The sequence below is a fragment of the Lathyrus oleraceus genome, chromosome 5 (assembly GCF_024323335.1).
Source record: "Lathyrus oleraceus cultivar Zhongwan6 chromosome 5, CAAS_Psat_ZW6_1.0, whole genome shotgun sequence".
Classification (NCBI taxonomy): domain Eukaryota; kingdom Viridiplantae; phylum Streptophyta; class Magnoliopsida; order Fabales; family Fabaceae; genus Lathyrus; species Lathyrus oleraceus.
In genome coordinates, this window is record NC_066583.1 from 65,366,305 (window position 1) to 65,390,534 (window position 24,230).

General features: G+C 37.8%; 1 non-coding gene across 1 annotated transcript; it reads left to right on the forward strand.

Annotated features, from left to right (window-relative positions):
* The first annotated feature begins 12,471 nt into the window (after positions 1-12,471).
* LOC127089700 (small nucleolar RNA R71) lies at positions 12,472-12,578 on the forward strand. The gene has a single exon (XR_007791258.1). It is a non-coding gene; the product is annotated as a small nucleolar RNA R71 (small nucleolar RNA).
* The last annotated feature ends 11,652 nt before the right edge of the window (positions 12,579-24,230 follow it).

Consider the following 24,230-nt stretch of genomic DNA (forward strand, 5'->3'; position numbering starts at 1 on the left):
TTACTACTTTTTGCCTAAAGACCTCCGTGAAGAGGCAATTGACGGATAGAAGGGATCAATAGTCAATCCCCCGTTATTCAGTGCGTCGTTCTTTAAGATCACACTACGTGTCGATGCTTCAGAACAAAAGCCCCAGATCTTTTGTCCGGTCAGTCAGTGGAGAGGGTTCCACCTTTCTGAACCCCCACACCTTGTCATGAGCTCACGCTATGTAGGATTAAGAGCTATGAGGTCTTATCCTCATTACCCCTTTTGCATGAGCGTTCCTAAACACCAACAACTCATTGATTTTTCTTCTTCTAAGAACACGTTATCTCCTTCTACTACAGGCGAGTAAGTCTCCAAAGGTCGAGCATCCGATAGATTACGTAGTAACATCGTTCACCCCAAAACACAAACCTTAACCCGTAGTTAGCCGAACTACGGCTTGCTCTGATTCTCATTCCAGAAGAGATACGTAGGCATAAGACGTGACGTCTTAGCGAGCACACACTCCCCCCTAACCCTTAGGCAGCCGAGCTACGAAGACTCTGATTCTCATATTCAAATGGGATACGTATGCAGTGGATGCGACATCCGTGCGAGTAATTTCCTTTTGACCCTTTTTTTTAGTAAATAGTACATTAGATAAACCCACACCCTTTAGACAAGAACTACAAGAGTGGATCCCGTAGAGTACTACGGATGCGTGGGGGTGCTAATACCTTCCCTTCGCATAATCGACTCCCGAACCCAAGATTTGGTTGCGAGACCTTGTCTTTTCCTTTCCTTTTTCCAGGTTTACTTCTAGCGTTTCCTTTCCCTCCTTTGGGATAAATAACGCACGATGGCGACTCTTCTGTCTTTCCTTTTTCACTGGTTGTTTTTTTCGCAGGTAGGTTGCGACAACCGTCTGCGGCAAGTGAGAAATAAACCACTTGTACAACAGAGGCAAACATCACACAATGGTACCACCACCCTTTGCATTCCTCATGTGCAAAGAAAAGTAAGTGTCACCCAACAGAGTCGGAACGGGATTAAGAGTAGAGAAAATCCTAATAGCGTTCACATCCACGAACTTGTCGATGTTGGGGAATAACACTAGCCCATAGATGAGAAGTACGAATATGGCTTCAAAGGCGTCCTCACTCATGGTCTTCCCATACATAGTAGCTTGAGGAATGAGGAACTCAGAAGGGAGACATTGAATTCAACCTTTGGTAGTCATATGAGCACCAACCAGAGATTCATCTATATGCAACATAGCAGCTATCTCTTGAGAAGTAGGAACACTCTCTAAGCCACTGAACGACAACTGGTCTATAATAGGTATACCCACAAGATAGGCATACTCCTCAAACGTGGGCAAAAGCTGGAAATCCGGAAATGTGAAGCAACGGTACAAGGGATCATAAAACTGCACCAATACACTCACCAATCCTTCGTCCACTTGAGTAGTGATCGCGACTTTATGAGTCTATTGGGGTATTAACTGCAAGTGCACAGTCTAATCGCGTAGTTTTAAAAGATATCGATCCCACAGGGACTTAATGAATCGATATACCGTTTTTCTAAGGTTACTTCGTAAAGCTAAGGCGGATGATACTTTGATGATTAGGGGGAAAAGTAAAACTAAAATTGGATCTAGATTAAATATCAAATAACACGGATATCGGTATGTAGTTCGTCATAATTAGGGAATCAAATCTTCATTGGTTTCTTAGTTTTAAAATTAGTCTTTTCAGTAGACACTATTGATTAAAAGTCTTTTCTCAAACTCTCGCTCTGTTGAATCAGACTATGACTTTATATTAACGTACGCTCTCACTATTTAGTTAAATATAAAATCACTTTTTGAAAGCAATGGAATCTATAGAAACTCTTTTTAAGAAAATACTAACCGTTTAAACACCCTCGTCTCAAACTCTCGCTCTATTGACTTAGATTATATGATTAAACTTAAATGCTTAACTCTCGTCCTCACATTTAACTTTTAAAAATAATTTTTGAAAATGATTAGAATTTAATTAACTTTAAAAATTGCTCTCGCCCTGATTTAAAGTTAATGTCCAATTTACACTGTCCAGTTAAAAGCTCAAACCGTCGTTCTATTGATTTTAACTTCTTTATGTCTTTTACTCTCGTACAAAAACTTTGGTGTTAACTCTGTAAATTGAGACCAGAAAAAGAGTGACTATATTTTGAAATAAATTTAAACCAACTCAGTTTTGATTCCTTTATTCCGCTTACTTTACATACCGATATCTAAATTTATTTAGCCGGACATGCTAAACAAGCCTAAACAATAATTATGCTTAAATACAGCCATATCAGACAAACAGTATAGATAAACAGCAGTACATAGCATATATAAATTAAAACAATAAATTAATGAACCTGTAAAATTAATAGAAATCTTGGTTGGTCCCTAGCTTCGATGCTTGAACACTCCACCACAAACCTGTTGGATTTGTTCTTCACAATCTTCGATCAGACAGTAAAATAAAAACAAAGAAGTAAAATACTATGATCTAACGTAAGGTTAGATCCAGTAAAAGTTACACAATAGTTTCCGGTGTAGAAACTATTGTGAGAAAATTAATTGAATGCCTAAAAAATTAAGCTAACAAAGAAAATAAAATAAAATGCTAAGGAAATAAAAAATGCTGAGAAAAAATGGAATGCTGGAAAATGTATTGCTGTAAAAACTTGCACGGCGAAAAGGAGAGGAACCCTCAATTGGATCTCTTAAGGTCTATTTATATTCATCCATAAAGTAACTGTTTCTTCCAAAGTCTCTTCAGTAGGTTTTCTAACGTGTCAACGAGTCAGAGGAAAAATAGGAGAGAACGTGCTTCTGTTACGCGTCAAAGCCAAAAAAATAGGAGTGGGGGGTGTGACGTCCGTCACACCATGTGTTACGCTCGTAACACTAAGTAGAGGGGCGTGACGCTCGTCACGTGAGTGTGGCGGTCGTCACAGCGTCACAGCGCTTCTCCTTGTAGTTGTGGGCTGAGCTTTAGTGGAATGCTTTTCCTAGAGAATCCTCTTTTTGCACCCCCTTTTCTTTCTTTTTCACATATGCTTCAAATAATGTTACCTGAAATAAATAGAAGGAAAATACCAAGTAATATCGAATAATATAAAATAAATCGAATCAAATAATAATATAATTTAATTAAATCGAGTCCAAAAATGTGATATTATTTCATGTTATCAAACTCCCCCATACTTAAACTTTTGCTTGTCCTCAAGCAAGATACAATATAGAAGTCATTTTAAAATATTAGCTAGATGAAATTTCTAAACACACATCAATTCGTACTAGGTTGCAAGTAAATCTCGTTTAGGAATAACCTGAGCTTAATCTTAACATCAACAACTACCGTTACAACATCAGATAACCCCACCTTATGCAAACCAGTTCGAGTCACGCTATTATAGTTAGCCTAGTTCTTTTACTCTTATTTCACCCGTTTTCATTCTAGCGAAATCACATTAAGCCCTTTATCTTTTCGCGCACATAGTGGAGTAACCGGTTAGCGATTCTGATCCCCTTTTAGCTAGAAGTTATGGTACATAAGTTGGATAACTTCGTTATTTAGTCCATTGCAAATTGCGGGGGATCGGATCGTAGTCCGCCCTACCAAGTTCAGCACCAGAAACCGCTGAACCAACTCACAATGGGTCGTTCATACAATGTTTTTGTAGGGTCCGCAACCTTTGGATTAAATGATCGGGTAAGGATCACCTAACTTAATTAGTGCATTTCCTGATTTTTAATATGTTGTTTTGGGAATCATTCACTTATATTCATCGGCTCTCCACGTAGTTTGCTATTAAGATGGTGCCGACTTCTCGTATAAACTACTCGGGGTTACTATAAAACTAAAAGTTCAAGGAATTGGTATAATAGGTACTTAGCCTGATTTAACATGTTGAGGTTTTTAGAGCGTTGGGGCGGTAATAATTTTTGTCTTAATTTTACTCAAGTTTGATAAAATAAGCAACCTTTATACTTATCGAGTGTGTTAAATTTTGTTATGGCTCGAGAAAATTGAGGGGAATAGATAATAGAAATTTTCACACTAGGGACTCGACTTAAAATAAATATATATTATATATATATATATATATATATATATATATATATATATATATATTAATGAATATGAATGAAAGGGAAATAACAATGAAAGGGAAATAACATACTTGAAAGAGGAATGTTGAAAGAGAGATAATCATAACTGAAACAAAGTTTTCGCCCCTATACTTAAATGAAACATTGTCCCCAATGTTTTAAAGAAAAGCGAAAAGAAAGGAAAAATAAATAAATATGCTCAATTCAGCCTGCGTCCTCTTGTTCTCGGACCCGGTGATCATTGACGTACTTCCAAGTCATCAAACCTGTTGAGTAAGTCAGTGAACCGCTGGTCGGTTATTGCATTCCTCGCTTGTTGTTGTTGTTGCATCTGGCGCATCGGTTGCATCACTTCGTTATTCTGCGTCTGCATGGCATCAAGCCGTTGGGCTTGATGTTCAATAGCATCCATGATGTCATCATTTGTTGCAGGCCTTCTTCTTCGACGACGTCGGGAGGATGGACCAGCCACATTATCAGAAGGATTAAGCGGGGTTGACTGTTGTTCAGGACCTTGATCACCTTGCTCCATTTCCTCAAACTCGTCCGGGGGCGGGTTTGCTTGTGTAGGCTCGGTAGGTTCGGTAGGTTCGAGAGCATTCAGATCGTAGATGAATCGGTCGGGGTTGGTGACATCTGTGAGGGCAATGTTGGGCAAAACAACGCTTGGGACTTCTTTGTTATTCACCATAAGATGATACCTTCCGCCTACCCTATTTTTGATTAAGCGGCTGGAGCGACAATAGCTTATATCCATAAATAGGGGTGGCAGAGATTGTAAATTCTGAAGTCGGTCCCCTAGATTTAAGCCGAGTGCGATGGTGGTTATTAATCCTCCAATCACAAAAGGTTGACGGCCTCAAGCACATAGGGTACGGATATGGTGAAATAAGAAAGAGGCGGCATTTACCTTTGTGTCGATTGAAAAGATGCAGTGGAGGAAGAATAATTCCTTCACGTTGACTTTACTGTTGTTGGGTCTTCCAAAAATGGTGTTTTGCAGAATACGGATAAAATACCGGATAGTGGGGTTGTGTATGTGCGAAGTAAGTAGTACATCCCAGTTATTGGTTTCCACACCGGATATTTTTCTAAAGAGGTCGAAGGCGTTTATGTGCCACTGTGAGTTCAGAGGGATTCTTGGGTGGACTTGGTCTCCAACAAGAAAGTGTAGCATGACACTCAACTGGTCCTGGGATAGTGAGTACTCGGTGTTGAACATGCGGAAATTTGCGGTACCGGTTAAGTACTCGTCTTCACCGGTTGGAGTGGTGTATGAATAAGAACTTAAAAACTCTAAGGTGAGTGATGGGTAAGTAGGGTGATTTTGTGTGCAAAGAAAGGTTAAATCAGAAAGCCGAAGCATCCATTGCATACCTTGAAGTAATCCTAATTCTTGTAAGCAATTTAAATCAGGATACCTGGTAGATACGACACCTCGTTGTTGGAACCGAACGAACTGCTCCCGTTGATAGTTATCATCTTCAGATCGGAAGGTAATATTTCCGAATTGTTGGTTCTCCGCCATATTGATAGGTAGGTTGAAAGAAGGAAAGGGGATGAAAATGTATATCTATAGAATGGTTTGTTGGAATGATGTGGTGTAGGAAGAAAGGTATTGTAGGTATTTATAGGAAAAGTTTTGGAATTGGGAAGAGGAGTGGGTGAGAGAAAAATAAATGTGGATGAATGTGAGTCGAATGGAGTAAAGAGGTGGGATGAATGGAGAAGTGAAAAGATGGGGAGCAACGGTCATGTCCCCAAAGGTCACCAACGTTCACCTGTTCTGAAGCTGTCACGCTCGTGGCAAGGTGTGCTACGGGCGTCATGGGTTGCATGGCGACCGTGATGGCTTGTGTGACACTCGTCACACCGGCGATCTTGCAACGGTCACTGGCGCTCGTGACTGCTTACGTGGGTGCTTCATAAATTGTTTTTATTATTTTTTTTGTTTTGTTTATTATATATGCTATTGTTATATTTTTGAATTGCCATGTATGCTATTCTACTACACACCATAGTGTATATATATATATTCTAATAGGCCATGTAAGTAGCATACAGTGAATATCATTACTGGTAATTGTAGATATTGCATAAATCAAAATAAAATAAAATTTAACCAATAATGCCAATAGCTTCAATAAAATAAACATAATGTAATATTTGAAACATGCGAAAAGTAAATACTAAGATAAAAATAATGTCAAACGAAACTATAAATTGCCTAAAACTAAAACTAAATAACTACAATTCTTCTAGCCACTTGTAGGATCTCTGGCCGGAGGAGCAAAGGAATTGACACGGTGTAGCAACTCGTGAAATTGATTTGTCATCCTACTCATGTATTCCGTCAATTCATGTCCCATATTAGTTAACTCTTCTCTAATGGCATCTTGTTCTGACATCAAAGCTTGAATGGCGGTGTTATAATCAGTTCCGGGCATATGATGTCTAAGATCAGGTATTGCCGATTCTGCGGACGGGATAAGATGAGGTGGAGAGGCAGCATCATGGTAACCAGTTGGTGTCTGTGGATCAGACTCAACATAAGGAATCTGGTCGTCACAAATCTCATAATCTTGGATGGATTCAACAGATCTAACAGGAGAAGGTATTCCATTCAGGTTGTAGAGCCAATTATTTCGGTTATGGACACTAGTCATCGGACTAGGCATGGTGAATAGGTAAAGAACTTGGTTGTTAATTATTAGTTCAAACTCTTCAGGTCCAAGGTTTCCTATAAACATAGTGTTGAAGAGGAAAGGTATATTCATAGGCTCAATGCCGCAGAAAGGGTTCAAATCAAGCATGGGTTGGCGCAATCCAATAGCATTAGCAATCATAGTTATCAATCCTCCTATTAGGATCGGTGCACGGTCATCTTGAATAAGGCAGTCAAAACTCGCCAACATATAAGTGGCACCATTCACTGGACGGTTCTAGGAAGCACAAAATATTATGAAGAGTTCATCACGTGATACTATGGTAATGTTGGATCTTTTCCCAAAGAGAGTGTGTGCTAGGATCTTGTGGAAATAACGAAAAGTTGGGTTATGTATGTTTCCAGAAAGAAACTCATGTTCCTCAGGGTCGTCATTTCCCGTCAAACTTCCCCAAAAATGCTCAAGCTCTCTATATTCAAAAAGGTCTTCTTGGCTCATGGTGAATGTGTCAAAAGAAGTAGGGAACCCTAAAAGGTTAGTAAATTCTTGAATGTTATACTGATACTCCATGTTGAACATCCTGAACTGAATGAAACCTCAGTTTATTCCTTTTCCATGGTTTGGTAAATACATCAGGGAGCTAAGGAATTCTAGAGTTAGCCTCCGGTAAGTAATAAATTGTCTTCGAATAGGAGTGGTTTCCCACCCTATTTGACTCAACAGATATAGGACACTCTCTCTTAGTCCAAGGACAATCATTGCCCAATCACCAGCATAAAAACTTGGGTGCATCTCTCTCTCCGCTAGTTCTTCAAATTTTTGTCTCTGAGCTCTCCCTCGGAATTTGATACCCATACGATCAATATGTCCCATCAGGTTAGTGTTAACTAAAGAAAAGAAAAACAAGAATTTAGTCAGGATTTGGCCAGATGCCGAAAGAAGAAAAGTTTTATAAAATAAAATAAATGAAGAATGAATACTGAATAAAATCAAAAGAATAATCAAAGAAAAAATAGTAAAAAATTTGTGGGTTGTCTCCCACGAAGCGCTTTGTTTAATGTCGCAAGCTCGACATAAAACTATTAAATGTTAATCTATAAATTTAGGAGACAATACGTCTAAGTGCAGGACTTGCGAGTATTCATTATTTTCATCATAGTGATAATGTTTCAGACGCTGCCCATTTACGATAAATGCTTCAATAGATTTTCCCTTAATTTCCACAGCCCCACTAGGAAAGACATTAGTGACTTGGAAAGGGCCTGACCACCTAGAGCGTACTTTTCTTGGGAATAACTTAAGTCTAGAGTTGAACAAAAGGACTACATCGCCTTGTTTGAAAGTTTTTCTTGATATACGTTTATCATGCCATTTTTTCGTTCTTTCCTTGTAGATTCTGGCATTTTCGTATGCGTCTTGTCTCTGTTCCTCTAATTCGTTTATATCAAGAATTCGCTTTTCACCGGCGGCCTTATAGTTTAAATTTAAATTTTTAATAGTCCAATAGGCCTTATGTTCTAACTCTATCGGGAGGTGGCAAGATTTACCATAAATAAGCTTAAATGGGGTTGTTCCTATGGGAGTTTTGTAAGCAGTTCGATATGCCCATAAAGCTTCGGGTAATTTTGATGACCAGTCTTTCCTCGATGTAGCGACAGTTTTTTCCAATATCTGTTTAATTTCTCTGATAGACACTTCCACTTGTCCACTAGTTTGAGGATGGTAAGATGTTGCTACTCGATGTTTTACACCATACTTAAACAATAATTTTTCGAGTATCCTAGATATGAAATGCGATCCACCATCACTGACGACTATTCTTGGGACACCAAATCTTGGAAAGATTATATATTTAAAGAGTCTAATTACTACTCGTGTGTCGTTTGTTGGAAAAGCTATAGCTTCAATCCATTTTGATACGTAGTCAACCGCTACGAGTATGTACTTGTTACCGAAAGAAGGTGGAAAAGGTCCCATGAAATCTATTCCCCGCACGTCGAAAATTTCCACTTCCAAAATGCCCTTTTGTGGCATCTCGTCACGTCTAGATATGTTTCCTGTGCGTTGACACCTATCGCATTTCTTGACAACGGCATGCACATCCTTCCATATGTTTGGCCAATAAAGACCGGCTTGTAGGATTTTAGAGCAGGTCTTGGATGTACTTGCGTGTCCACCATAAGGAGCGGAATGACAATGTTGGATTATACTTTCTATCTCTTCTTCAGGTATACAGCGACGGAAAATACCATCGGGGTCTCTTTTGAAAAGTAAAGGGTCGTCCCAGTAATAATGTTTTATGTCATGGAAGAATCGTTTCTTTTGTTGGTAGGATAAATCAAGTGGAACTACTCCGGCGGCTAAATAATTGACAAAATCAGCGTACCATGGTGTAACGCATATAGCCAAGGTGGTCTCTACCTGTTCATCAGCTCTATTTTCTTCCAAATTAGCTATAAGTTTATCGTACGAGAAATCATCATTGATCGATGTTCTTTCCGGTTCCAGGTTTTCAAGTCTAGAAAGGTGATCTGCTACTACGTTTTCAGTTCCTTTTTTATCTTTGATTTCCAAATCAAATTCTTGTAGCAACAAGATCCACCTTAGGAGTCTAGGTTTAGCGTCCTTTTTTGTTAAGAGGTACTTAATGGCAGCGTGATCAGTGTAAACGATTATTTTAGCTCCGACCAAGTAGGAACAAAATTTATCTAGTGCAAATACTACTGCTAAAAGTTCTTTCTCGGTCGTGGCGTAATTCATTTGCGCTTCATCTAGGGTTCTACTTGCATAATATATGACGTGAAGTTTTTTATCCTTTCGTTGTCCTAAAACAGCGCCTACGGCGTAGTCACTTGCGTCACACATTATTTCGAATGGTTCATTCCAATCCGGAGTCTGCATTATGGGCGCGAAGATCAATGCTTGTTTAAGTGTTTGAAATGCTTCTAAACATTTATTGTTGAAGGTGAATTCAGCGTCTTTCATTAATAATCCGGTTAAAGGTTTAGTTATTTTAGAGAAATCTTTAATGAATCGTCGGTAAAAACCGGCATGTCCTAAGAAGCTTCGTACTTCTCTCACAGTTTTCGGAGGTTGAAGGTTTTCGATTACTTCTATTTTGGCTTTGTCTACTTCAATTCCTCTATTTGATATGATGTGTCCTAAAACAATTCCTTCTTGTACCATAAAGTGACATTTTTCCCAATTAAGTACTAAGTTTACTTTTACACATCATTCTAGAACTCTTTCTAGGTTTTCAAGACATTCTTCGAAACTTTGTCCGCATACGAAAAAGTCATCCATAAAGACTTCCATGATGTTTTCGAGAAAATCGGCGAATATTGCCATCATGCACCTTTGGAAGGTTGCAGGAGCATTGCACAAGCCAAACGGCATTCGTCGATAAGCGAAGGTACCAAAAGGACATGTGAACGTTGTCTTTTCTTGGTCATCAGGATGAATTGGTATTTGAAAGAAGCCTGAGTAACCGTCTAGATAGCAGAAATGAGAATGCTTGGCTAATCGTTCTAACATCTGGTCTATGAATGGTAAAGGAAAATGATCTTTTCGGGTTGCTTTGTTTAGCTTCCTATAGTCAATGCACATTCTCCATCCCGATTCGATTCGTTTGGTTATAGTTTCTCCTTTTTCATTTTCGATCACGGTTATACCCCCTTTCTTTGGTACTACGTGTACAGGGCTAACCCATTTGCTATCAGATATAGGATATATGATACCTGCCTCTAATAACTTCATTACTTCCTTCTTCACTACCTCACTCAGGATCGGGTTTAGTCTCCTCTGATGTTCCCTAGAAGTTTTACAGTCTTCTTCTAGCATGATGCGATGCATAAAAATAGAAGGACTCATCCCTTTAAGATTGGTGATGTTGTATCCTAGTGTGGTTGGAGATTTTCTTAAGATATGTAGGAGTTTTTCGGTTTCGAGTTTTCCTAGGTCTGCATTGACTATCACTGGTCGTCAAGTTCTAAGTCTAGGAATTCATATCTCAGATTTTTGGGAAGTGTTTTCAGGTCGAGGGTTGGTTTCTTGAGGCATTGCGTAGGATCCGATGTTATTGCTAAACATTGGTTTAGTCTGTCTTCTACACGATAGTCAGACAATTTGTCATTTTCTAATTCTGTTTCTTTTATGCATTCATCGATGATATCCATGAATTAACATGTGTCACCGGCGGTTGCTAAGAATGGTCTTCCCAATATAATGGGGGTAACTTCATCTTCTCTTATGTTCATAATTATAAAATCGGTTGGGATGTAGAATTGACCTATGCACACGGGAACGTTTTCAAGAATTCCTACGGGATATCTAACGGAACGATCTGCTAATTGCACAGACATTTTAGTTGGTCTTAATTCTCCCATTTCAAGTCTCTTGCATATGGACAAGGGCATAACACTGATACCGGCTCCTAAATCGCATAGAGCTTTGTCTATGACAAATTTTCCTATGTGACAGGGTATAGAGAAACTACCAGGGTCTTTAAGTTTAGGAGGCATATTTTGGATTATTACGCTGCACTCAGCAGTGAGTGTAACGGTTTCGCTATCTTCAAGTTTCCTTTTATTAGAAAGAATTTCTTTTAAGAACTTAACATATGAGGGCATCTGTGTAATAGCTTCTGTAAAAGGAATGGTGACGTTTAATTGTTTCAGTAGGTCAACAAATTTTTTAAATTGGCCCACGTCTTTGGTTTTAATAAGCCTTTGAGGATAAGGGATAGGTGGTTTGTAAGGTGGCGGAGGTACATAAGGTTCTTTCTTTTCTACGGTTTCCTTATTACACTCTTCCTTTTCCTTAGGTTTACTTTATACCTCTGTTCCACTTCTTAATATAATTGCATGAGCGTGGCTTTTCGGGTTAGGTTGGGGCTGTCCAGGAAATGTACCAGTTGGGGCAGCAGTAGGCGCTTGTTGTTGAGCTACTTGCGAGATTTGTGTTTCCAGCATTTTGTTATGGGTAGCCAGGGCATCTACTTTACTTGCTAGTTGTTTAATCTGTTCGTTAGTGTGTACATTCTGGTTTAAGAACTCTTTATTGGTTTGCTGTTGAGAAGCTATGAAGTTCTCCATCATGATTTCCAAGTTGGATTTCCTAGGAACGTTATTGTTAGGTGTAGATGGGGTCGGCTTTTGATATCCAGGAGGTATAGCTAGGGTTTGACTGAGAGCTTGACCTGGTGTGTATAAAGCATTATTACCTTTATATGAAAAATTAGGATGGTTCTTCCAATTTGAGTTATAGGTATGCGAGTAGGGATTTCCTTGAGCATAGTTCACTTACTCTGCTTGGATTCCTGTTAGGAGTTGACAATCTGTAGGAGTGTGACCTTGGATTCCACAGACTTCGCAATTTTGAGTTACGACAACCACGGTGGCTGGAGGTGATACATTTAAACTTTCGATTTTCTGGGCAAGAGCATCCACTTTTGCATTAACATGATCAAGGCTACTTATCTCGTACATGCCCCCTTTTGTTTGAGGTTTTTCTACCATTGTTCGGTCGCTTCCCCACTGATAATGGTTTTGGGCCATGCTCTCAATAAGTTGATAAGCGTCAGCGTAAGGTTTATCCATAAGCGCACCACCGGCGGCGGCGTCTATTGTTAACCTTGTGTTGTACAAGAGACCATTATAGAAGGTATGAATTACTAACCAGTCCTCTAAACCATGGTGTGGACAAAGTCTCATCATGTCTTTGTATATTTCCCAAGCTTCGAAATGAGACTCGTTATCTTTCTGTTTAAATCCATTTATCTGGGCTCTCAACATAGCTGTTTTGCTTGGAGGAAAATATCGGGCAAGAAAGACTTTCTTCAACTCATTCCATGTGGTGACTAAGTTGGAAGGAAGAGACTGAAGCCATCTTCTAGCTTTATCCCTTAACGAGAAAGGAAAGAGACGAAGTCGAATTGCCTCTGAAGTGACACCATTAGCTTTAACAATATCAGCGTATTGGACAAATACGGATAAATGAAGGTTTGGATCCTCGGTAGGATTTCCAGAAAATTGGTTCTGTTGCACTGCCTGCAACAACGAAGGTTTAAGTTCGAAGTTGTTTGCTTCGATTGCGGGTGGAGCAATACTCGAATGCGGCTCATCTTGCGATGGAGCGGCGTAATCTCGAAGAGCACGAGCTGGTTCTGCCATCTCGGGTATCGGCGAAGGAAGGAGATTTTTGAGATCAGGAATTTCGATTGGAGGAAGATTGTTTGCAGCACGATACTCCCGAATTCGTCGTAAGACTCGGAGATATCGTTCAACGTCGTTGATTCGTAAGTAGTACGGTTCGCCTTGTGAGCGAGTGTGTGGCATACAAATCAACGAAAGACAAGGAAAAATAAAAAATGCCTTAGTCTCTACAGCGTAACAGAAGAGTTACGATATCGACTGAATAAAAGTCCCCGGCAACGGCGCCAAAAACTTGATCGCGACTTTATGAGTCTATTGGGGTATTAACTGCAAGTGCACAGTCTAATCGCGTAGTTTTAAAAGATATCGATCCCACAGGGACTTAATGAATCGATATACCGTTTTTCTAAGGTTACTTCGTAAAGCTAAGGCGGATGATACTTTGATGATTAGGGGGGAAAGTAAAACTAAAATTGGATCTAGATTAAATATCAAATAACACGGATATCGGTATGTAGTTCGTCATAATTAGGGAATCAAATCTTCATTGGTTTCTTAGTTTTAAAATAAGTCTTTTCAGTAGACACTATTGATTAAAAGTCTTTTCTCAAACTCTCGCTCTGTTGAATCAGACTATGACTTTATATTAACGTACGCTCTCACTATTTAGTTAAATCTAAAATCACTTTTTGAAAGCAATGGAATCTATAGAAACTCTTTTTAAGAAAATACTAACCGTTTAAACACCCTCGTCTCAAACTCTCGCTCTGTTGACTTAGATTATATGATTAAACTTAAATGCTTAACTCTCGTCCTCACATTTAACTTTAAAAATAATTTTTCAAAATGATTAGAGTTTAATTAACTTTAAAAATTGCTCTCGCCCTGATTTAAAGTTAATGTCCAATTTACACTGTCCAGTTAAAAGCTCAAACCGTCATTCTATTGATTTTAACTTCTTTATGTCTTTTACTCTCGTACAAAAACTTTGGTGTTAACTCTGTAAATTGAGACCAGAAAAAGAGTGACTATATTTTGAAATAAATTTAAACCAACTCAGTTTTGATTCCTTTATTCCGCTTACTTTACATACCGATATCTAAATTTATTTAGCCGGACATGCTAAACAAGCCTAAACAATAATTATGCTTAAATACAGCCATATCAGACAAACAGTATAGATAAACAGCAGTACAGAGCATATATAAATTAAAACAATAAATTAATGAACCTGTAAAATTAATAGAAATCTTGGTTGTTCCCTAGCTTCAATGCTTGAACACTCCACCACAAACCGGTTGGATTTGTTCTTCACAATCTTCGATCAGACAGTAAAATAAAAACAAAGAAGTAAAATACTATGATCTAACGTAAGGTTAGATCCAGTAAACGTTACACAATAGTTTCCGGTGTAGAAACTATTGTGAGAAAATTAATTGAATGCCTAAAAAATTAAGCTAACAAAGAAAAGAAAATAAAATGCTAAGGAAATAAAAAATGCTGAGAAAAAATGGAATGCTGGAAAATGTATTGCTGTAAAAACTTGCACGGCGAAAAGGAGAGGAACCCTCAATTGGATCCCTTAAGGTCTATTTATATTCATCCATAAAGTAACCGTTTCTTCCAAAGTCTCTTCAGTAGGTTTTCTAAGTGTCAACGAGTCAGAGGAAAAATAGGAGAGAACGTGCTTCTGTTACGCGTCAAAGCCAAAAAATAGGAGTGGGGGGTGTGACGTCCGTCACACCATGTGTTACGCTCGTAACACTAAGTAGAGGGGCGTGACGCTCGTCACGTGAGTGTGGCGGTCGTCACAGCGTCACAGCGCTTCTCCTTGTAGTTGTGGGCTGGGCTTTAGTGGAATGCTTTTCCTAGAGAATCCTATTTTTGCACCCCCTTTTCTTTCTTTTTCACATATGCTTCAAATAATGTTACCTGAAATAAATAGAAGAAAAATACCAAGTAATATCGAATAATATAAAATAAATCGAATCAAATAATAATATAATTTAATTAAATCGAGTCCAAAAATGTGATATTATTTCATGTTATCATGTAGTCAGAATAGACAGAAGCTTCCCAAAACGAGTCTTGAAACCCAAGGGATCTAATACATAGGATGTCAAATTCCTTAGCTCTTTCAAGTCGGGTTGTCTAAAACTGTACTTCTTTGTATTCCTTCTTTGTCTTTCCATGTCTGAAAATTTGCAAATAGACCTCTTAAGTTCCTTGAAAATTTGCTTACTATTGATGATATGGATGCAAATGGGTGCATGAATGCAACAATCACACTCAAGGATCAAGCAAAGCACACCAAACAAAGGTCATGGGATGGATCATGTCATCCTTAATATCAATCATCCATTTTGGTGGATTATGGTTTACACCTTATCAACACCCAAGTTCCATTGATATTAAGGACACATGAATGGATCAACCATGAATCAAGGGTTTATTGCAAGTCACGAGCATGAAGTCTCGGTTAAGAACCACCCAAAGGGAGTGTACTAGGGTTTAAACCTGCCAAACATGTTCTACAAGAGGTTCCCATAGTCATCATCCCATATTTCGGATATTATCGGATAAACGACTACTCGTATTCCAAAAATATTCTCAAGAGAGACTCTTATGAGTGTAGTATCGCGTAACAATCGTATCAAATCTTACACTTGAATGACTTTTGCACTACATCCTAAGAATAGGCCAAGATGGGCTTGGTAAACTAAGGTCCTTGGCTTCTAAGGTCTATATTGGAAAGAGTAATGTCTAACCACAACTACTTGTGTGACATTATTGATCCCAACATGACCTCCACCAAGTGAATGGACTTGCAAGTCAACTTGCTAAGGAATAACTCCACACTAGTCAACAAGACTATGCCATTCTCCTATCCTAAGTGCACTCGAGTTCGGGTATAGAACTCATCTCACAAAGATCACCAAGCACACAAAGAATTAATATTCAAGCAATTCAATCATTACATATAATACAGTAATCCCAAATTGCACAAAAATATGTCACAAAACAATATACAATACAATACAAAAAATATGAAAAGTAGGCAAAACCCACTAGGCAAATGTCGCCAACAGAGTCGCCACCTTTCTGTAGCGGGGTATTCGTTACCATTAGAGATATTGACTAAATCTAAGGTAAACCATACAAGTCGAGTCGCCACCGCACTTCTATTTATCCAAAGGAATGGTTAGAAAGCGAACAAAAACCTAAAAGTTGTATCGAATCAAAAACTAGTAAAAATGTCAGAGATCGGGGTAAGGGGGTTGGTTATGCAATGGGAAGGTTTTAAGCACCCAAAACATCCTAGGTACTCCTGGGGAGCCCTTTTCACATTTGTTGTAAGGTTGGTATTTTGTGAAAATTTGTTTGTGCAAACATGATTGAAGAGGTGAGAAGAGAATATACAAGTTATTTACATTTTGTGTTTGGATGGATAAACCCATTGCCTACGTACCATCTTAAAAAGATTAGGATCAAAACCTCGTAGTTCGGGATAAAAATCTCAAAATGAGTTGGTGAATTGATTGGTCCAAAAGCCTTAAGGTCTTTTGTTATCCAAGGGAGAAAACTCAACCTAAAACCACAAATCCACCATGTGAGGATAGCTTCAACATGCTAGTGAGGGGTTAGCCCTATAATAAGCATGGAAGATTCATTGTCCATCACTAAGGATATAGGTGAGTATTACATCTACCTCAAGGATAACTCAAACCTAATAGCTAAAGGTTATGAAAAAGTTTTTGATTAAGAGAGTGGCCATTGAAACCACAAAAAGTATTTGAATGGGTTATATTTACCAATCAAAAGTATGTACAAAATATGGTCAAAGTTGATTTAGAATTCAATTCAAAATAAGTATTATGAAAAGAAAGTTTGAAAATCAAAATCCTAAGGCTTAGGTTTCTAATGTTTGAAAAGAAGTGTTAAATGTTGGCACAAAAGTTTTGGCTTGGGTTAGAGTGGAGGGAAGAAGAAGAATGGCTAAGGTCCTAGTCATACAAGAGATAAGGGATAAGAAACAAGACCACAAATGGAGTTCCTCTCTTGAGATCATATTGATGATCCAAGTAGCTCCCATCCTTTGGAATATGCAAGCATAATAATAGTAATCTCAGGCAATCAACACAATCAAAACAAGCTCCTTAGGAGATCCTCAATGTATCTTGTATCTTTCACTTTGGATGAGCATGGCAATGGTTCTTTAATTTGAGCTCTCATAGAATTCCCTAGCACAAAAGCACACACATCAAAATTTCCATGAAGTAAATCAAGAATGGACAAGAGTGAGTTTAGAGGTTTGGTCCTTCTAGTCCATTTTCAACATTAGGGTCTTTTTACTCCAATTTTTGCATAGGGAATGTCCTAGAAACTAAGTCCATTTGTCCATTTCTTTGCATTTGGTCTACAACAATCAAAACAAAACACAAGCACAATAGTATATACACAATTATGTGCTCAAGTGAGCAAAAGGCAAATTGCATTAGCATAAACATGTGCTCAAGTGAGCAAAGAGCAAAAGCAAATGAATAATATGTACAAGAATAGTGAATTGCATAAATGTAAAGAGCAAGAAGTAAATGTTAATGGTTAATGGTTAGTGTTAGTAGTTAGTGTGCCATAAGGCAAATTTAGCGCTATGTTAAGCAATCTTAATTGGACATATGTAGAAGTCACAACTATCTGAGGCTGGTCAATAATAATGTAAGCAACAACACAAGTTAGAGCTCTTGATTAGTGAATCAAACTCCAACAATTTGCCATGCCAAAAAGAAGATGAGAAATGATCTTGTATTGGTTTAAGTCCTTTGCATGATTTAGAAAGCAATCTATCCTTAATGCAAAGCCATTCACTTGATCATTTGATCAAGATGAATTAGATTTGAATCAAGGAAGATTAAATCTCCCTAATCAATGCTAACCATCAACCTTTAACTCATTGATCAAAAAAAGAAAAGAAAAGAAGAAGAAGAAGAAGAATTAGAAATGAAGAATTAAAGTGCATTAAATGAAATGGAATGTACCAATCAACAAATGTTGACCAAAGATAGGGAAGATCAAGGTCAAACAATAGAAAACAGAAGCAAAATGAAGATTGGAAGTCAAGAAATAAACAAAATATTTTTGCATTTTTAATATTTAAAATAAAACTTGATTTAAAATATTAAAGAAAGGTCAAACTTCAAGCTCACTTCAAATCAACTTTAAAAAGTCCAAGTGAATTATCCCAAGTTCAACAAGGTCAAACAAAGTTTGACAACAAATTTCAGCATTTTTAAAAGTCAGAAACTATTTTAAATCAATTAAAAATGCATAAAAAATAACCTAATTGAATTAAAATCTCAAATAAATCTCAAATCAATTAATAAATTGAGGAGAATATTTTTCATAGATCTATCATCATTAAAAGAGGTTGAGAAAATATTTTTGTATTTTTTGAATATCAAAAACTATTTAAAATGAATTAAAAATAACCAGAAAAGAGAAAATTATTAAAAAATAGCAAATGATAAAATAAAAAATATTAAAAATCATTTTTAGAAACTGGAAATTAAAAGAGAAATAATGCAATTGGTCCCATAATTTTTGGACCAATAATGAAAGAGATATGGATTTTAGAAAATGAAATGGAATTAAAAAATAAAATAGAAATTAAAATCAGAATTAAAAAAATGGAAAAGCGTGAGCCCTTGGATCTGAGCTTATTAATTGAGCTGGCAGATCCAAGCATCTACAAGCGCGCGCCCAACGTGTTCCAAGGTCAATGCAACCACATGGATATTAAAGAAAAGTCATAACAATGTGTGGAGGAGATTAGATCTGGAAACTGAGATGGACGGCTCAGATCCAATCTGGAGACCAGACGGTGGCCAGCGCCACCGTCTTCTCCGGCTAGCTCCGGCGAAGGCCAAAAAATTGCAGGGATTCAAATGTGCATCAAAACGCACGATCTAGGTACCGTTGGAAAGGTGAAGTGATGTACATCACTCCTATGCCACTCAATTCCACTCTAGATCCCTATTAAGAGAGAAATCAGAGATGGAACTTTGGTGGTGTTCAACTGAACTTGCTTGATTTCAACAATTAAGAACACAATGATGATGCCTCTATGTAGAGGACTTCAGACAACACAAAATCAAGGCAAATGGAGCAATGTATGAGGAGATTCGAAGCAAAATGCAGAGTAGCAAAACCTTTGGATTGTGAAGAATTGAGTCACGATCTGTGATTCCTTTTGCAAACAAAAGCTTTAATGGATCAAGGTGAAGAGGTCTAGGTACTTGAGATCTTAAGAAAATAGTCAAGGAAACTGAATTCTAGATCTGAAATTTTTAGAGAAAAATGATATTTGTTCCTTTGGTATGGGTGGGGATTCAATTCAGCAGGGATTTAGGCGCCATTAGGTTGAAGAATTGTGAAGCTATGGCAAGGTATTTATAGATGGAGAGAGCTGTAAGCAATGCTGAATGTGTGACTTCAAATTTGCATGAATGGAAAGGGCCTCCATGCATGGGCCTGTACAGGCGCATGGAGGGCCCAATTCCACTTGATTTGGCAAGCTGAGATCATAAATGAATGAAATGGACGTGTAATTTAGATGTAATCAGCTCATGCATGGCAATTGAATCAAGTTTTCAAAAATGCACCTAATTCTTCATGTCTTCGAAAATGATGCTTCCAAACTCCAAATGCAACCTTATGAGTAATGGTTAGAAAGCTTGTTGCATAAGGAACAAATTCTATGTTGATCAAAACTCCAAATGATAAAATCTTCAACATTAAAGATGTATATATTTTCAAGAAAATAAATATGGACTCAAATTTTGCATCATTTGGATTTTTGATGAAGAAGTTATGGGCATTTGAAGTTGGACTTTTTCACATTTCAATGCATTTGGTCCAAAGTGACCTATAATGTTTTGCATTATCACATGTATTTCTTTTGAGATTTTGCAATTTTTCTCAACATAACATTTGAAGTAGACACAACAATATTTCCAATGCATTAAGTATCACCTCAAAATCATGAAAAATGAATGAGTTATGTTCTTGGGAAGTTGACCCAAAATTAGGGTTTCAGTCAAAATGACCTATAATGTCTTGGAATGGATGATGACCTTCCAAGCTTCAAATCAAATTTGGATGAACATTAAAGTTGTTCATATTGTTCTTAAGAACATGTTTTCTCTTGGGGTCATCTCCATTTGACCAACACATAAAACGTTAGGTCTCAGTGCATTTCAAAATAGTTAGATGAATTGACTGATCAACTTCTCAAGTCCACACCTCATATATTGATGAATGGATGAATGGAGGCACTCAAATAAGTTCAAATATGCATGAAATGATGAATTAAATAACTTCCCTCGATTGTATTTGATCATGGGCTGAGGTTGCTTCATGAACAAGGCACAGTTGATGAGCAGATGAATTAGGGTTTCCTTGGGAAACAAGCCTCAAACCCCTTGACTTGATTTGATCAAAATGATGATTTGAGATGCTTGGGAGGCATATTTGATGGATGAGAGCTTTGGGAACCATTACCATGCTTGCTTTCATCTTCTCTTGACCATATCAATGCACATAGGGTCTCCTAGAAGCCTTAGACCTTGTGACTGCTTAAGTTATAAACAAGAGATGTTAATGACATATTTTTGTGCTTTTGAGTTAATAAGAATGAGAAAAGCAATGATATACAATTCAAGCATGCTTGGTGATCTCAAACCACTCACAAGAGGTCCCACCCAAAGGCAAAGGGAACCAAGATGCTTATGATCCTTGAGGCTATGCAAATGCAATGTTATAATGCCATGAGGGATCTTAGGGTCAAAATTAGGGTCTTACACATGCATAAGTCAAATTGAGTCCTCAAAAGTCATTCCATATATACAAGTGTCAAAGTTTTCAAGTTTTATACATTATGTATCGACACGAAATTCGTATAGGTCGGCACATAAAATCAAAATTTTGAATTTGTCAAAAATATTTCAGCATGTGTCGACACATGTAATTGATAGGTCACCTCATAAAATAATTTTTGAGTTCTTTGGTATGCGCTTCAGTATGTGCCGACACATAACCTTGATAGGTTGGTACATGCGTTCAGAGGTCGACCTATAATATTTCATTGGTCTTTTTTTTTTCATTTCCTTCACTCTCATACATGCACCTAAATCCTCAAATCTCTTAACTTCATATTGAACCTTGAAACTCATTCAATTTACATTAAATCTTGTGTGGTTCGTTCATCTTATATCATTAAAACGCTTATTCTCATCAAATCATTTCATTATTCATCAATTTCTCTCATTTTCCCTTCATAAACCCCATTTCACCCCAACTCATATAAACTATGAATTCTCACTTTCTTGTGTCTTATCTTCACTTCTTTGTGTGTTTCTTTGTTTGCGTATCTTATTTGAGTGTGTGGGTATTCATTAATCTCTCACAATCATTCACTTTTCATTCAAACATTTTATCAAACACTTGGAGTGCACACTTTATTTCAAAAGTTTACATGGCTCCTAAGCTCTCTAAGACTAAAGGTGACGCCAAAGACAAAATTAAGGCTATTTCTTGTGTCTAAAACATGTTTTACATGGCCTTTAAATAGAAGCTTTTTGAATGGGGTTGGGCAGCATTAAACCCTAATTCTATTTTAATTGCGTATCTCCTAAGAAACAACACCTAATCATTCCTTTTTGTAAAATAGAACATTCTGGTTCGAAATAGAATTACTCCTTGAATAGCGCATGCAATCTCCACATAAGCACACAAAGATTTGCATGAAAAGCGCAACAACAAAACACATAACATTCAGATTGAATGTTCTGTATGCACATGTCTTAACATCGGGTCTGACATCTTGACTAAATCCTGCACAACCATATTTAACCAACTTGCAGGAAGCTGATATCACATGTCAAGACAACACGCGTGACATCTTGTGATAACACTTAGTTTTACCAAAATTGATGCCAACACATATAACCAACAAAGTTCCCCTTTGGCAAATTTTGGATAAAACATACATCAGATCATACGTTCATAAGAAATCAATTAAAGTATCCGTTCAGCAGCAGAAGTAAACATACACACACTACTAGCAAAAATAGCAACTAGTAAACACACATGCGCTTGTGCTCAGAACTCACCACCTCCCCCTTCAGCTAGTCCACACCAAGCATCAACCTGCTTCACACATACAGAACTCAAAGAGTTCTCCCCCTATGCCACACAATTACTCACTAGACAGTTCTCCTTCTTTGTATCAGTCAAACATCATCTAGCTATAGCTACTTCTCCCCCTTTTTATCCAAAAGAGACCAAAAAGACAAAATAAATGTCTATTTAGTCATTAAGCAAAATGTCAAAAGTTAAAGGGTTACAAAACCAAGTACATAATTAGCTGTAAGCAAGCTGAGATACAAACCAACAAAACAACAAAACAGAATTGCCAAAATCAAGAAAATCCATCACATCAATAAAAACCAGCAAGTCAATAGGGACCAAGGTCAAAGGAGCTAATCAGTAGAGCTTGAGCTTGCAGCTTCATCGACACCAACAACAGAATTGCCACTTGTCTCATCATTGTTTGCAGACCTCTCACTAGAGGTGTGGGCTTCAACTTCCTTAGCATGTTCAATATTTTCACCATCAGCTTGCTCCAAGCTTGCAATTAAGGCTTCCAACGATTTTCTCCTAGTTGTTGCTACCCTTATCCCTTCGCTCAGCTCTTTACAAGTCTCCTTAAGCTCAGTAATTGTTCCAACTTTTGAGGCTGGCTTTTTCATGGAAGATGTCATGACAATATCTTCGACATGACTGCCTTCAAACAGTTTATAATGCACAGACAGAGCAGGTTTTCTTCTACTTGGTAAGTCATTAGAACACAGAATACCAGGGTGTTGTTTCAGGATAATCCCACAAATCATAGAGGGAAAGGAAATAGGAAGCTTAATTGCATTAGTAGATGCATGCTTGATGATTTGTTCAAACATAAATGTACCACAGTCAAAATTCATTTTGGTCCCAACAGCAAAAGTAAACCTTCCAAGGGTATTAGAAATGGTGGAAATATGGTTGGTAGGGACCCAATTTGCGGCTCCTATTTTATGCAATATAGCATACTTGACAGTCAACCTACCAGCAGGAAGATGCTTTTTAATAGGCCATCCTTTCACCTGCCTGTAGCTTCCAATTCACCTGCACCCTCAACTTTACTTCCCAGAAAATTGTTAATAATAGTGGGAGAGAATGTGATGCACTTACCTCTCACAAACACCTTGCAAAATTCCTTGCCGTTCTTATCAGCAATATCCTCAGGAATGTTGACAATGAATTCCTTAACTAAACCCTCATAGCACTGAGAGAACCCATCCACAGTCTTCAACAACCCAACATCCTTTATCAGGTTCATGACCTCCTTGACTTCAGCAACATCCTTTCCTAACTCCCTTTCCACAACCACCCTTCTTTGAATCACAAATTTCCACTTGGCAGCTCCATCTTCAAGATGGAAAGAGATGTTATTCAAATGCACAACAACAACTTTTACAAGAGACTTCCTCATAATGGTTTTCTTCACAGGATAGATGTCAGGGACATCTTCCTCAACATCCTCTTCAGACTCAGAATCTTCTCTAACCTTCCTCTTCTTCACTTCAACCTTGCTCCAAGATTTAGAAGGCCCAATACCAGCAGTCTTCTTCGCTTTTCTAGCTGACATAAGTTCAGCCACATATCTTCCTTTTCGAGTCTTCATGCGTTTAGCCACACTTGGCTTTAAATGATGAAGTAAGCTATCCTCTTGATCATCATACCTAACATCCTCTAGGTCAATCACATCGTTTGCATCATCATGCTTCTCAGAGTGGGAAGCATTGGCAGTTTTAGATGCCACAAATTTTCCTTTTTCAGACACAGTTTTCCCTAGAGAGCACGACCCTTCAGCAGCCATGTCCTTCTCAGAACTGGAGGAATCGTCATTCTTCTCACTATGTTGTTCAACCTCAGGAGAGGGGTACATTTTTGACAGGGGAGTAGAGACTCCCTTCACAAAATGTCCTTCATTAAGGATTCTAGTGACTAGATTTCTCATTACACGATCAGTGTGGTGTATATCTTCCTTAGAGTTAGTGGCAGGAGTTGAGCCAGAAGGGATACTAGAGATGTTACCTTAATTAGGGCATGTAGAAGCTGAGGCATCCATGGGATGGTTCAAATCAAGGGCCTCACAAGGAATAATTGATATAGGAGCCACATCCAGAATCTCATCAT